This window comes from Pholcus phalangioides, unplaced genomic scaffold, assembly GCF_987345545.1.
Source record: "Pholcus phalangioides strain wild (caught in Gottingen) unplaced genomic scaffold, Ppha-v1.0 ptg000039l_1, whole genome shotgun sequence".
In the NCBI taxonomy this organism is placed as follows: domain Eukaryota; kingdom Metazoa; phylum Arthropoda; class Arachnida; order Araneae; family Pholcidae; genus Pholcus; species Pholcus phalangioides.
The window spans coordinates 12,629,334-12,646,083 of NW_028301625.1; the positions used below are offsets into that span (position 1 = coordinate 12,629,334).

Sequence of the window (16,750 nt, forward strand, 5' to 3'; positions counted from 1 at the left end):
GTGGCATCATATTCTTAATCGGTCGAACTGTCGTTGTCGGTTTGCGCGTTGGGACAACTAATGAAAAATTATCGTTCACGGGAGGCGTATTAAAGGCTGGCGCATTTCTAGCCTGAGACAAAAGTGGTTTTCCAAGGCTGCTGCTGCTTAATTGTTGAAAAGGCGGCCGCCGTTGTTAATTCCTTTACTTTTGGGAAAGTAATGTATTCGTATATACACTGTAGGTTGGATAATTTACGCCTCCCCCCCCCCTTCTTGTGCGGAGACACGCATGTTCAGGTGCCTGTATGTAGTCCATCTAGAATCATCCATCTGTATTTACTGATCCAGCATTGTCTGAATTCTACGGGGTCTGTTCACTAATTGATATTAGTATTTTCTTAGGTCTAGTACTGACTAGGTTTGATATTGGCGTAACTAGGTCTCAATATAGGTGGGCGATTTCATAATTACAGTCTCGTTTCTTAATTAATAGTGTCATAAAAAATCAAATCGTTGAATGCCATCAATTTCCCTGACCAGAACGTCTTAGTGTCAGCAGCGTCCAACATATAGAAAGCACAACAGATTGATGTAATCTTAATTGCTGAAGTGGCACCTGATATCATTTGGCCAGCGAGAAGCCATCGGAACTAGGAAATCGAGGTGTCTTACTACACAATGAATCCAAGCACTCTTTGCTACTCTTTAGCGCCTACAGGTATGTGCGTCTATTTTAGACAACCATAAGTATTCTTTTTGGGCATTGTATAATATTTCATCTTACCTATTGTTTGTAATTGCATTTTTATTTGGGTTGCTGTATTTTTGAAGTATATGACATCCATATTTGTTATGGGTATCTTTTTCTCAGCCACCTCGTTGGGCATTTTGCCCTGTTGTGGAGTTGTATTTGTATTTGTATTTTCTAGTACCCGTACGTAATTCATCTACGGAAGCAAGCAAAGCTTTGCTCAGTAAACATGAAGATGGGTAATGACTGAATTAAAACTATCCATCGTGTTGGTTGTCCTTAGTCCTTGCTGATGTCGATGCGTTTCTGAAGCAAAGCTTTCCAGCTTTTTTGACGGCTGATGCTAATTAGTTTTAGTTTCCCATCTTGTTATGAATACTACTATGTTTTTAAATTTACGAGTTAAAGTTTAAGTTTCTTCTACTGGAACCTTAATCTAAAAATTAGGAACTGAAAAGGAATTTTTTTCCTTCATTCAGCCAGAGTTGATTCAAAATCGATAGACGTCACTCGTACAACAGATGTACAGCCCCTAGGATGTCATTGTTCTTTAAAACGAACAAGATACCTTTATCCTTAATCAGCAGGGACTAGGGACAACCAACACGACGGATAATTGTGATAAAACACCTTCCCCATCTTCATTGCTTATTGAGCAAAGCTTTAAACGGCTTGCTTCCATCTCTCTGCTCTTATATTTCTCTCTCTCTCCCTCTCTCTTTATCTTCTCTCCAAACTCTGTCTCGAAAAATATATTTTTATTCTTGTTGCTCCATTCAAACGATCTCTTGAAATATCACCGAAGTTGAGCTTTCGAATCTGGTTACCTCGACTTAATGATACGCCGAACGAGACGATGCTTGGCTCATCGTTTTTCGAACAGCCAAAGTTCCTCGGGAGTTTACTGAGCTCTAAGTTAAGACCTTGTGAAGTTTTAAAAACGATCTACACATGCATCAAGTCCAAAAATCAAAGCTTTGAAAGTAGAGGGTAAAAAAAAGTGCCTATCTTACAAAGTGGCTGGCTGGTTGTGTACAAAGCATCTGTAGGACAGAACCGGTACAGATCAAAAGGGTTTAAGAACGGACTTGAATGAACGTTATAACGCATAGCAAAAAAAAGCCAGATAATTTTTGGTATAAAATTTGTTTTGGGACTTACGACAACTTAAATTTCGGTGAGTGGTCACTCAAATATTCGGTTCACAAACGGAAATTTTTTATCTTGGCTGGACCGATCATCAAGTGACATTACTATATAGGACAGTAAAATTAAATTACACTGCTTGGCCAGAAAGTTACGTACTCTAATAATTTTTTGGCAACGAATTATAACACCGTTCATCGTGGAATTATTTTATGTGCTCTTATTACCTAATTTTACCCAGATTTGCATCAAATCATGTTTCACCAAGATTCTTAATGAATCAAGAAAGAGATGAGAGATCCTATGGATCTTCTTGACGAAGATCCATAGGATCTCGATTAGAGGTAGGTCATGACCAATCTATGAGCCCAAATGGTGCCTCGAATTCTTCCAACCTATTTTTCACGATTCAAGATCAATGTATTTTGACACTGTCATCCTGGAACGTCCAGCCCCGTAGAAGGTAAAGTTCATTGATGGATAAAAATGATCAAGATGATGATAAGACAACCATAAGTATTCTCATGGGCATTGTATAGTATTTCATCATGCATATATTTTGTTTGTAATTGCATTTTTAATTGGGTTGCATTTTTGAAATATATTGCATCCATATTTATTATGGGCATCTTTTTCTCAGCCACCTCGTTGGGCATTTTGCCTGTTGTGGCGTTGTATTTGTATTTGTATTAAGTATACCGAAATACTCAGTCGACAACGTTTTCGCTGCTTTTCTGCATATTATTGCTAATCCAGTTCACACCAACAGGTCAACATTTTCTCTTGAGGCTTGCACAATGAGTATAGTGTAATATATCTTGACCTTTAATGTGCTGTTCCTTGCACATTTTTATCCTGTAGATAACCGCGCATAGAAAACGTAGTTTTCCAGCTATTAAAATCACGATGTTGATATAGTTTATACCAGTAATCATAACCATTTATCAGTATACATAACCAGTATTCATGTGGCCACTTCATAATAGTAAGATTTTAAAACTCTGTATTTAAATGTTATACTACTAATGAGATTCAACCCTTTATGTGACCCTGTTGCTCTCAAAAAAGTAACAAAAATTACTATATTTTTCAAATAAAGGCATTGAATGTTTTGAGATGGTTTCGGCATTGATGAATCTAAAGCAACTCCTTAATATTCAACTTTTAATTGTGAGGTTTTCATGAAGTTTCTATAATTACCAGCAGAATGGCTCAAAGGCACACGTCTCCTATTTCTTGACAAGTCAAGCAAAAACGATTTTTAACCCTTGCATTTTGGAGAGAAATACCATGTGTGGAGGAGGCATGTTGCTGTACATTCTTCAAGGATAGAAAAGAAAGTTGGCAAACAATAAATGATATTTTTATACCATTCAAATCTATGTAAATCATACAAACATCGTGAGTTCCCTGAAGTGCAACATCTCATATTTTTTTAAATATTGGCAATAATTTTTTTTTTGTTATGTAATAGCATTCAAGGTCACCTTATTTGCTTCATATAACCCCTCAAAAAATTTTTCCTCTGTATATTTCAATGCTTGCCAATTAAAGGGTTAAGGAAAAAAAATCACAATAATTCAGCATACGCAACTAGAGTCGGAAATGAGAGATCATATTCTCGATTACTTGATGACGCTCCTTCTAACTACAGTGCTTCTACTGATATTAGAATTGCTTCCACGCAGTTTACTACACATTCCGAGATATTGCGCTCGAATTCACACTTTAAAATATATAAAATTCAAAGTCCGTTACTGACTGGGGACGCGGGGCAAGGTTTAATTGAAGCGTCAAGTGCTCAGCGTCCAATGAATATCGTCCATTTAGCAAGCACCTAGTGTTACATCATCCGCAGCTGCTTGTGCCCTATCCCCGTCTTTACCCTTTACTTGTCTTTAGGGTAGAAGCCTACAGAGAGGCCGAGCCAAGGCAAGGACGTCGGGGAGCTGCCACCTATTTTCGTTGCCTTTTAATCTTTAGAGGAACCGCTATTCGCCTCATTACCTGCGGAAGCAGTTCAGCAGACCGCAGTGTCATTTGTCAAAGGAATGAATACATTTCTTCCGTATCTCGGCTAAGTCTAAGGTCTCGGCTTGTCGGAGATCTCTCTCTCTCTCTCTAGTTACTCAAAAGCATGAAGTCATCAGGCAAAGGCTTTGCTTGTCTCGGTGATTAGTAACCCCAAGACTATTGTCGGGTCAGCATTCAAATAAAGTCGAGAAATTGCCATTTTCCCTTCAAAAATATCCGATGTTTTATACAAAAGAAACTGAAGATTTTCGTAGAGAAACCCTCAAGATTAGGTTTTTATTCTGATATATATAGACATTGTGGAAAGTGCTAACTCGAGATGATGCCACGTCCATCAGTGTATAGAGAATATAGACCGGTTTTGGTTTCGTGAATGTGCCCTCCCTGATCCTTATTTAATATTCGTCAAGATGTTGCGCGGCAAGAAAACTAAAAGTAAGATAAGATATTAAACAAAAAAATATACCGTATATAATTCAGAGAGAAAGAGAAGAGTTTTGCCCAACTGCCCTATTTTCGAGCCTTATCTCTCTCACACAAGAAGTTTAGTATAAAATAAGAAAGAGGCAGCTAAAGTAAGATGAAGAAAATGGAGGAAGAGTGGTAAGGAGCAGTGTTAGGTAATGATTTCAGAGTGAAGACAAATGCTCCAATTTGTCAAGAAGACAATTCCAAAGTTCTGCTTCTAAAGATTGTCATGCTGATTAAGAAAAATCCATTTCGCAATGGAACCCGTCCATTCCAGTAATGAACATATCATTAGCATCATCCATATCACACCACTCCCTGCATCAAAATTACCTGTCACGGTGTAGTGTATAGTGTAGTGTGTAGTATCGTCGAGAAGGGAGTGGGGGGGGGGGAGGGGATGGATGAAAATTCCCCACCCGGCAACACTACCATCACCACCTTTACCATCCATACAGCGCATTGACGACGACTCTTCCACCCAGACCTTAACCCCTCGCTTGCTCAACTCTCTCTACTGCAGTGAGCCAAGCAAGGCACCACATCCACATACAACCACCGCCAGACAAAAGGGGTTATTAGAAAATTAACGCTTGGCAATCGATGCAGCGCCGTTCTTGTTGTGTCCCCCATCTTCTTCATCACAGAAATTAAGATATCGCCGGATTATATCGATGGCTGGTATATAAAAACGACAGAGCGTTAAAAAAGAAACCAACAGTTCTTTTAGCAATAATCAACCCGGTGGCGTCATTTTTATACATAAATATGCAGACAGTTCGTCACTTATTTTTACGGCTAAAAATTTTACCTCCCGGATGATTTCGAAATAAAAAATACGCCATCTACAATACTCACGTATTACCTATTCTTACCTAAGGGGGATTTTTTTTTCTTTTTACCCAGACATCCTGGATAATAAGAAATAAAAAAAAAGGTAAAATGGCTATCTATTCTCGGGATGATGGATTGAAAACTGCGCCGAATATTGAATACCTAGGTGTCCATTATCTAAAAGCGATCGCCTCCCGTATCTTAATTGGCGATTGCGACTCGTACTTGTGTCGCCAAAATCACTACCTGCGCTCATAATAGCAGCCTATCAAAATTAAAACGGTGTGTGTGTATGTGTTCTTCGGGAACGAGAATCATTTAATAAACCATCTATTAACAAGGAGCAAAAATGTTAATAACACTTCCTGCTGTCAAGAGACGAGAATAAAATAATAATATAAAAAAAAAGAGGGGGGGGAAAAAAAAAGAGTACGAGAAGATGGAGGAATTAATCTTTATTGATTATGGCGCTGGAAACATCATAATCGGAGAATACTCTTCTGTGGGCCTTTTGGATACTTAAACGTCCAATCAACGTAATTTCTGGTAATTGTGAGGAAAGAAGAAACTATATAATTAATTTTTCTTTTATTTATTTTTTTCTTTCATCTTAATGGATACGATTTTTCATATCAATGGATGTTGGGAAAAAAATCGCAATAAAAACTTCATGTCGATATTCTACAATGTATCCATGTTAGATTCTTTTCAATTCACGAGAGGTTTGTCACATATACAGTCAGTGTTATCTCTCGAACAAGTTTCACGATGTCAATGACTCAAGATAATTCCAGAGTGGAGAGTTCTTGAAAACCTGTCGAGAAAGAGGGAGATGATAGCGTTATATATTCCCGCTTTATACGCTACGAGAAGCGTGACGAGTGGATCTTTCAATCACGCACGAGCAACAAGAAAGCGATTCGACAACGACGACGAGAAAGATGCATTCCTTGTCAATTGCACTTCAAGATTGGAGAGAAGATCAGCATAATAAACACACACACACACGATCACTACAATAGCTTTTGACTATTGCCGAATCTTTTTGTTGTGTGTTTTTTTTGTCTCTCCTCGAATAATCTTTCTTCAAGATGGTAAAAAAAAGTGAATAATCTCAAAAGTATTGTCTGTTTGAATCGGCTGATAGCTTAGTATCTTAGCCTCGGGGGGTTCGCGCAACCAACCAAAAAATTAGGCTACATTTACGTTTGTGCATGAGGCATCGATAGAGCAACTAGACAGAAATAAAAGTAATAAGACAATAAAAGACTTACGACTCTTTTTCCGAAATGTTTTTTTTTTTGGAGTTTGCTATCGTTATAAAAGACTTTTAGAAGAAAGTGAAAATTGTTATATGAGGTTTATACGGGGTGTCCGGGCTAGAAGTATTCAAAAACAATGTCTCATAATGAGAGAACTGCACAGGATTAGTTATAGATTTTAGTTGTATTAAAGAGAGAACTCCCCTCAGGTTTATTTGAAGGTTAATTTTAAAGGTTCTGCAGATGTTTAAACGGTACTGGATACGCTGCCAAGTGTTTAGAAGCAGCATATGAAGCGTTATTGAATCAACTGCTGCTAGCCGAAACACGTACTGAATCTGATGATGTGGTGTTCGCATGCTGACTAACAGTAAGCGCACGACTTTACTTTGGAAAGCATTTCAAAGCAGCTGTCGACAGTGCACATGCGTGACCTTGGTATGACCTTAGATAAAAAACTAAGAGCCATCCTGTATCAAGGTGCAGCATTTTCATAACTAAGTATGTGTGATTCTCTCGGTATAATCCATTACTTTTGGTTACCTTTAACCAAGACACCCTGTATTTCTATGATTTGATGTGAAGTGCTTTGAAAATTCCATCAACGGCAAACCTAGTTCTCATACTTAGAAATGGGCAACTCTGCAAATTATTTAGGGTCTAGTCCTAGATTGAAAATCTCAAATTGATTTCATTTGGGACTTTGAAGTTGATAAAGGGACAATTGTATTTGTCCAAGATTTGGTAAACAAAAACGTGAAAATTTGTTGAAGTAGTTCCAAGATTCGGTCTTTTCAGCTTCCAGTGTCACTGGGTAGATGTTTGACCCTTAAACTTAGCGGGTGTAAAAATCCAGTGTTCTTTACCACTAGGGTTCTATAGAGGTTCATATGTGGGGTTGAGAATTAAAGTGGTCTAAGTCACTGGACTGCAATTTTTCATAATGACATTCCAGTGACTTAGACCACTTTGGTTCGTAATCCTCCATATGTACAGTAGTTCTACTATTAAGAGGTGTCACCACCCTTGAAGTCGAATTTTCAAAAATAACTTCAAAAAATATTTCATTCATTTGCAAATAATGCTGAATATTTTATCTCAATCGGTTAATTTATTCTTTCAAAATAAAAAAAAGAACTATAATGAATGTGTAAATGTATACAAAAAACACTTTAAACGTGGTTTTCTAAGATTGCAGTTTTTAAGAGTTCATCTGTGTAAAATAAAAAAAAAAACTACTACACCACAAAAATTCTGAAATTTTGCAGACATTTTTATTCGACATGTGTTAGTAAAATAGACCTCGAACTTGGATATCTAAGTAATTCTTTAGAATTTTATGAATTTTTAAATTTTGAAAAATATATAAATTTCAAAAATCCAAGTTTAACATTTTCTTAAAAAAATGCTTCCCTTTAGTCAATTGCTAAATCTGAGGTCCATTTACTAGCACATATAGAATAAACATTTCTGCGAAATTTCAGAATTTTTAATGCAGCAGTATTTTTTTATATTACGAATGAGCTCAAAAACTGAAAATGAGAAAATCGCGTTTAAAATGTTTTTTCTTGTATACGTTTACACTATAATTCATTATTTCAGGGGTTCCCAAACTTTTTCCACCCGCGGCACCCCAGAGCAGTTTAACAAAGAATCTCTTCGAAAAACCTTTGCCAGCGCGTATGTACGCCACTCCGCGGCGCCTCTGACAAAGTTTGAGAACCCCTGCATTATTTCTTTCTTTTATTATGAAAGATGATCTATTTATTTCTTTTATTATAAAAATTAACCGATTGACACGAAATTTTTAGTAATTTATTTGCAATATATTTTGAAGTCATTTTCGAAAATTTGACTTCAAGGGTAGCGAAACCAATTAAGCGCGAACTGTAAATATAGAATTTATACTTTCAATGTTAGTTTAATAAGGATCACCAGAAGCCAGATTGGAAACTAAATTATAGCAAGAAGAAATTAAGGTGGAAAGTTCTTATGCATGAAGAAGGCTATCGGCATGAAGATTTTCTCGCAGATGAAAGAGTATCATACCATAACACCAAGTTTCGAGCTCAACACATTACGGGATATGATCACGTGGAAAAGAAACGATTCCGTAAAAGTTGCTTAATAAATATCAGCAAAGCGCTGAGAAAATTCCAACCTTATAAGAAGACATCGCGGCAAAGTGTTTGTTCGTCTAGAAGGCGTGGTTCTTAGCAAAGAACTACATGGAACGAATTAATCTTTTGGCTGAGGGAACAACAGCAGCTGTAGCGACTCTCTCTCTCTCGTGACAAGTACTGACGGCAACGGGGGAAAAATACAGGTTGTGTGTTGATTAAGAGGCAAAACCTAAATCATAGTACATACATACTCTGTAGTATCATGGAAGACTGATTTTTCAATTTAAAAATGGATAAAAAAAAAACCATTCGATGGTGGGGTGTATCTCAAAATTTCATTTCCACGATTTTTTTTCACTTCTATCGGAGAATCGCCGAGTTTTTGGAGCGAGGTGTACTCTACAAAATTATTATTCACCGATGATCATTGAGTTACATCAGCGTTTCTCGACCTGTGGTCCGCGACGATGGCATAGGTGGTCCGCAGGCAGACTTGACAAAATTATTAATCCGTTGTAATTTATATTAGTAATATCTTTGTAGGTTAAAATGAAGTTATATCTTCATACTTAGATTCACCATACATCATCGAGCAGGTTGCAGGAAATTGCGATCTTAAAAACGGGATGTCACTAAATTTTGCCAAAAATTTCAATTAATTGCTTTAAATGCAATTTGCTAATTAGTGCTAAAATTTCTGAAATAAAGGGCTGATGAAAATCGCAGTTAGCAAAAATGCACGGTACTTCACGAAACAATTATTCAAATGATCTGCTGACCCATCATTGAGATATATATAATATATAGCATATACTTCAATGAGAAAAATACGATAACCTGAAATCTTGAAAAATAGGACTAATCCGTAAAAGACGGGACATCGCCAATTTTTATCAAAAAATATTGCCAAAAGTAGGCACAATCACCCATCGTAATTAAAATTGCTGAAAAATTTCGGAAGAAACGTTAAACCTGATAAATACGTGAGATGAATATTTACAATTTTTGCCACAGTTATCATAATATAATTTATGTTATAAAAACGCTGTGTGTATTACGACTTTAGAAATTATTACGAATACAAATAAGTATCGTTGAAAAAACGGGACAAATGGATACAAAAATCAAAACAACGGAAATTACAGGGATGCCCCGTAATACCGGACACAAGTGATCCGTCAAATTGTTTCAGACATTTTACTGGTCCTTGTTTTCAGAAAGGTTGAGAAACACTGAATTACATGCAATGACCATGTGCGATCGCCCTTCGCCTTAAAACAGGTGGTTTCTTTCCGTGTTTTTCCAGTTCATCAATCTCACAGGGACACCGTTTGTATTGGTATGGAAGCAGCCGCTATCTTGGATTTTGAATTATGACCGAGGAGTGGCAGAGGCAGGTTATATCGATGCCACCGACAGAATATAGATTACTGTTTTCCTGTTATATCACATGCTTAATGACCTCATTTGCTTTGCCTAATTAAGTCATGACGGTGGAAGAGACGGAAGCAAGAAGTCACATTCGAGCCCTCGGCGCATTATTATTCTTATTCGGCTTTTATATCGCCATTCTGTGGTGCGACTGATGAATATAATTTGAATAAAATCTTTCAGAAGGTAACACACAATATACGTTTCGTATCAAATAATCTTTATATATATATATATGTATGCATTTATACCTCATGTAATAGTATTACATTGTTACACATTTCAATGGAATACGGACGCGTGTTACATCACGCAAAGTTTTACGCATGGATTATCGGAGATAAGAGGAATGCGTTCCTGAGTGCAATGGAAACGCTGACCTTTAACCACGCGATCAGGGGCGAGAACCGGAAAAACCCGGTGCAGTCGAACACGTTGGACTTGACTTCAAGAACGTACCCAAGAATCTCGTGTCGTTAGCCTTTACGGCTTAATATAATAGAAATTTCGTCCGAATCAAACCCATGAAGGAAAGATATGTCATTTTTTCAGCTTTTATTTCAAACATCTTTTTTAAACGTTTGTGTTGACTTCACAATCGTTGACTCCTTTGCAATCTCGTTGACTTCAGAAACAAATTTTTTTCCAATGACGTGCAGTTAGTCAACATGTCTTAAATTTTTCCAACACATGAAACAATAGAAAAATTAACATTTTATGTAGACCCAGTGTTCTAAAACTTCCAATTAATGAAATGTAAATGTGGTTGTGAGAAGTCATTTATAAAAAAATTGCATATTTAAAATGCAGTATTAATGGAGATATTCGCCTTTGAAGCTTTCAGCATTTGTCACCAATGATTGATGAGTTCAAACTCAAATCAACATAGTACCAATTCTTAAATACAACGTCTAATATATCAGTGTCTCGAGATCGAGTACTCTTGAAATCTTCAGCGAACACTGTGGTGCTCACGAGCAACAAGTCGAAGATGTTCTATGTCAGTGTTTCCCAAAGTGGGCAATATCGCTCCCTGGTGGGCGATGGAATGGTCCAAGGGGGCGACAGAACCTACTGATTTAACATAGGATCCCATGGGTTTACTTGAGTTGGGGGGCGATGAGAGAAAAAAATTTCTGATGAAGGGGGGCGATGGAACAAAAAGTTTGGGAGACTATGTTCTACGTGATAGAAACATTCCGGACATAGAAATAGCCTTATAGGGAGATGGCTTTTCAGAGAGGCTTAACTCCAGAGAGGAGGAAATCAACTTTTATGTAGACCCTGTGTGCTAAAACTTCCAATTAATAAAATATAAATGCGGCTATGAGAAATCATTTACAAAAAAGTTGCATTTTTGTTAAATGCAATATTAACGGTGGTATTTGATTTTGGAGTTTTCAGCATTTATCGCTAATGATTGATGTTCACAAATTGGGAAACCTAAATTAAATTCAAAGTTATAAAAATTCTGTAATTATCAAAATAATTGTCAGAAAATGTGATTGTGATTTATTGTGAATAAAAAAAATGAAATAGCTGAGTTCATTCTATATGTATACGGTCCCTAAAAGTTACAACTTCGAGCTAATGCGACTTGCCAACACAGTGATAAATTGCCAAAACACATATAGTGATTTTATATATTTAATATCTCGATGAGACTTATTGCATTTAAAAATGAACTTTTTTGCGAATGATTTTTCAGAGCGGGATCTACATTTCAATTAGTTATTAGCACACGGGGATTGTATAAAAAGTTAATTTTTTTATTTTTTTATCTACACGACCCCTGAAACAAATTTTCAGATTTTAAGTAACTGCACGTCATTTGAAAACTTTTTGTAACTAAAAGTATGTTTCTAAAGTCAACGGTTGCAGAGATATCCGATGTGCAAACAATTTGGGACAGCCTGTATAATGTTCATACAGGGTGATTCCATAATTCCTTTCGCCGCATTTTATTGGCGAACCGTTTATCCTAGAAGCATACTTTCAATTAGAAAAAGTATCCAAATAACGTGTAGAACGCAGTGTAGTTATTAAAATACAAAATCAACTTTTTAATACGGACACTCTGTCCTCAACAACCCAATTAGAAAGTTGTGTCTCTGTCATTTCTGAGTCCAACAAAAAAAATTTCGCGTTTCTAAATGTAATGCCTTCTGAGATATTTGAAATTAATTATATTAAAATTCAAAAATTTTATAAAAACTGAGAAAGAACAGCATAAATAAGGGAAGGAAGCGTTGTCCGCGTTAGTATTGCGGTTCTTTCCCCATTTTTCTCCAATTTTTGAATTCAAATATCTCAGTGAATTCTGCACTTAGAAACGTGAAAATTTTTTTGTTGGACTCAGAAGAAACAAGGTAATAAATTTATAATTGGTGTTTTGAGGACAGGGTGTCCGTATGAAAAGTTGGTTTTTGTATTTTAATAACGTTGGTTTTGTATTTTTGGTTTTTGTATTATAACAATACAAGCTTTTGCAACATGAATGTGACGTATCTGAATTCTACATGGTATTTGGAACTTTTTCTAATTGGAATTATGATTCTTGGATTAGCGGTTTGCCAGTAAAACGTGACAAAGGAAATTATGGAATCACCCTGTATATAACGTTATGTAACGTCTATATTTTTCCTACACGAAAACAAACCGGAATTTTATAAGACGCTTCTAGTACATCTTTTGTAGACGTTCAAGGAAATCCGTAAGTATATCAAGGAAGATGCTTAGATCATGCGCAGTTTGGTGCCAATTCAAACTAAAACGTGACCATGACTAAATAACAGGGAAAAAAGAGAACCTTTCAATTCTCATACTTTCGTAATTAATTTTTTCAACTTGCAAACGCGAGAGAAAGGAAATTGATTAAAATTGAGAAAATTCACAGAGAACGTGCATGTAATCTAAATAATTTTTTTATTTTTCGTTGAAAAGAGTCGGCATGAGGAAAACGTATAATGACAAATCTCCTACTAGAAGAAAATTACTGCAGGTAAAAATAGCGAAAATGGCAAACTAAAGTTCCAGGATATTTATCTGGTGTGTTATGATGAGCACAAAAGCTTGTATTATTGCGTTCGAAATCACGTAAACGTTTAAGCAACACGACGTAAATTACTTGACCCGTTGAAGGCCAAGTCACAAGAATGAAAAGCACCTGATACAAGTGAAGACAGTGAGTTTTCTTTGCGTTTCCATGGTTTATTATGGCAAAAAATACAAAAAATACCGCAAATGTGAAAGGTCAAATACATTGTCTTGTGTTTGTTGTTGCAATAAACAAACTGACGGAAGTTCCCCTTAGACGTCCTTCAGCAACAATATAGGAAAATTACCACGAATTTCGAAAGCGTGATTTGTTTTCTGTTGAATTCCATTATACCACATTTTCGTAATATACTTATAACGATAATTATCAATATTAAAACTTTGTCGCCATTTTTTGTTTTTCAGTACTTCGATGTTATCTAATCTTCAATATTTTTTGTTATGTATTGCTGCCATTAAGTATTTTTGTTTTCATGTTTTCAAGTCAATACTTTCTACGTAATTATCACAATTGTGTAAAAATCTGCCCAGACTTTAGACAATAGTATCGACATCTGTACATTTATAAAACTACGTCTTTTGGATATGTGAACATTTGTTGGCAATGGCGGAAATTAGTGACTAGAGGTTGTTAAACTCAGTGTATTATTAATAATAATAATAAATAGCGCGCGGAAAAACAAATTTAAAACTGCAGACTGACTGAATGAGTATTGTTGGGAGTTGTATCACCGATTTTTGAACCCAAAGTTGTGTTGCATCCCTATCAGCTGTTGAACATGAAATTCCGTCTGTGAGGGCGGAGTATTCCATTAACGTGTCCCCAGACACATCTGCCAAAAATAGTGAAGATGAAAGTTGCTTTATAACACATTCGCGAGAATATCTATCTAATTATCGACAGGTGTCGCAGAAAACACGTGGAAAATAACGTTCACTAAGTAACCTCTATCATTGTTCTCTTCCATTTTTTACCACAAAAACAACCATTTCATTACAATTGGGTTACAGTTTATTCTTTGCCACATGGGAGAGGATACAATAGTAAATGAAACTTCAGAGTCCATGAAGTAATTCAAGAAATATGATTGAGTTGGAAAAATGGATAATGTATTAAATTGTTGAAATTGTTTTAGGACGTATGAAACTGAATTTCTTTTGAATAGATACGGGAAAAATAGGGCAGGTGATTTTTGAAAATGTCATGAATGTAACGAATCCCATGGGCATCCGTGTTTATAAAACATGACCAAATTCTGAACCAAAGTAAGTCTGTGGACGCATTAAATTTTTATGTAGAACTTTGTTCTATAATTAGAAGACACGTGTTTTTTGTAACTACGTTATTTTTTTTATTGCAATTTCGGGTATAAAAAGACTCGCCCATCATTTGAAAGCCTGGTTTATGACGGAGAGAAATTGTATGGATGTGACTTGAGAATAGCATTTACATCTCTGACTGCCACTTGTAATCATGACTTGCAGACACGCTCCAAATTATCAGCTACTGGCAGACATCAACATAGAGACTGGTATTTAGATGCCGTCATGGGCAGTTAGCATCAACGTCAACGTGTAGGCATCGCTGATGCAGCTTCTACTCAACTCTGTGCCCTTCCAGAACACACGAACCCAACAATTTTAATTTAGGTAGTTATTGACATTCGAGGCTTTGCCTTGGACCTTTAACCTTCCTGTCTTCAAAAGAGTTGCGCGTTTTGACAAGTTGGACGTATACCCTTTTAAAATGCCCATCACTGTATCCTCTCGCCTATAATATATATCCTCTTATCTAATAGTGCCGCCTATTGAGAACAACGCTGGAGATGTGTTTTTGAAAGTTGGAAATTTCGTGTTATAACATCTGCTCCGAACATCGCCGAAAACAACAGATAAAACTAATCCTTTTACGTTTAATATAACAATTTTATTTTTTCACTAATATATACGAATATCGAAGAAAGAGAAAAATGAGATTCAACAATGAGGAAATTTTTAATTTATTGGTTTTGACAATACTATAAAAATGAATAACGGAACTTGATGTAACGAGAGGTATTTTTAGTACCAAAGTGTTAGATTGATTGATGGCTGTTGATAATGCCCTGTGGAATACCCTAAAAGAATTTGCATACACAGCAAATCATCTAGAAGGTCTTAACGATCCCTACCGTTCATATTCAATAAATATTATTCCCATCTAATTTTCAATGTCAAATGTAACTAGCCAATAGAGCCAGTTAGAACTTCTATTAGGAATAACTTTGGATATTTTAAAGCCTAAAATTGAAATTACTATAAGCATGATGCATCGAATAGACACAGAACGGATGGTAAACTCTGTCATTTTGGCTTGTACAACGCTTTTAGAAGAATGTTGAGGGTTCCCCCTTCAGAACTCCCTTTGAGTACCTTTGGATATTCTGAAGCCAAAAATTGAGAAATTACTGTCACAGTATCTTTCAAGACATGTTGAATGGGCACAGAATGGATGTAAATTTTGCCACTTTTGCTTACCCTCATCAGAAACGCCTTTAGAACAATGTTGGGGATTTCCCCCTAAGAGAACAACCACTGCATTGTTCCATTTTTTTCTGATCTTGGATCGTTTTAATTTTTTGTCCTAGGTCCTAGTGGTTTTCTTATATCTTTCAAGATACATATACACTTTAACTTATTCCATTTATAATAGTTATCTATTTTTTCACCTTATAATTATTTTACAAGCTCAGGTGAATAGATGGTTCAGTTAAACGTCAATTGAACATCAATTCTATCAAAAACAAGCTCACATGGTACAAACCAGAAAAGTACGTATAAGTGAAGTAATCAGACAGATGCATCGAGGATTTGAGATAAAATACCTCTTTCGAAAGCTACGGAAATCACCACCAGGTGGCGCTGGAAACTTTCGATACAGAAGTTAACTAATCGTCGAGAATTTGACCAAACTAAGACTCTTAACAGTCATAGATTCCACAAAAAACAGAATCATTTTATACTCACCTCTAGCGACTCAATGTATCCCTATGGTGCGACTTGGAGGGCTCTCCCGATTCATATATTCAACAAACGAAAGGAACACAAATCATTTCCGAACATCCAAATTTAGAAGCCACTTCATAATAATAACTGAGTATTCGTGAGATTTGGTTGAGTTTGTGAGTAAGTGAGTATATATGTGTGGATCTCCCTTTTTCTACCCAATATCTTGCCCACAAGTCCACTGGCAACTGCCACATCTTTCTAAGTCATCTCTTGAGATGTTGCTTACGCTTTCCCCCCCCCCCCACCCCACACACACCCTTCTCAACATTTTTTTTCTCACATCCTGCAGAAGGTGGGCCGTCTTTGGGTCCCCCCTTTTTTTTTCATCAGTTTTTTTCCGTTTTTCACTTCATATATATAGATAGAATATATGTACTTTTTTTATTATTATTATTTTATTATTTTCTCTTGCCCAGTTTTGTGCCGCTTATCTGTATTCTTTTGGGCTGTCAATCCGTCAGTTGCTTCCGACCTTCGTCGCTGTGGCACCAGCGGTAAGTGACGTCCAAGGCGGGCGTATTTGACGTCTACATTTATCAGAGGATACTTACTAGTAGCACCACTTTTTTCTCTTTTTTTTCATTTTATTTTATTTTTTTCAGCTGAGGATGATG

At 36.2% G+C, this 16,750-nt stretch overlaps 1 long non-coding RNA gene across 1 annotated transcript in view; it reads right to left on the bottom strand.

The window, feature by feature from the left end:
* LOC149065597 (uncharacterized) overlaps window positions 1–16,319 on the bottom strand; it is a 72,911-nt gene extending 56,592 nt beyond the window's left edge. The window contains exon 1 of the long non-coding RNA XR_016195604.1: window positions 16,095–16,319. This is a non-coding gene — a long non-coding RNA (uncharacterized LOC149065597). The remainder of the gene's footprint in view (window positions 1–16,094) is intronic.
* Between the last annotated feature and the right edge of the window lie 431 nt (window positions 16,320–16,750).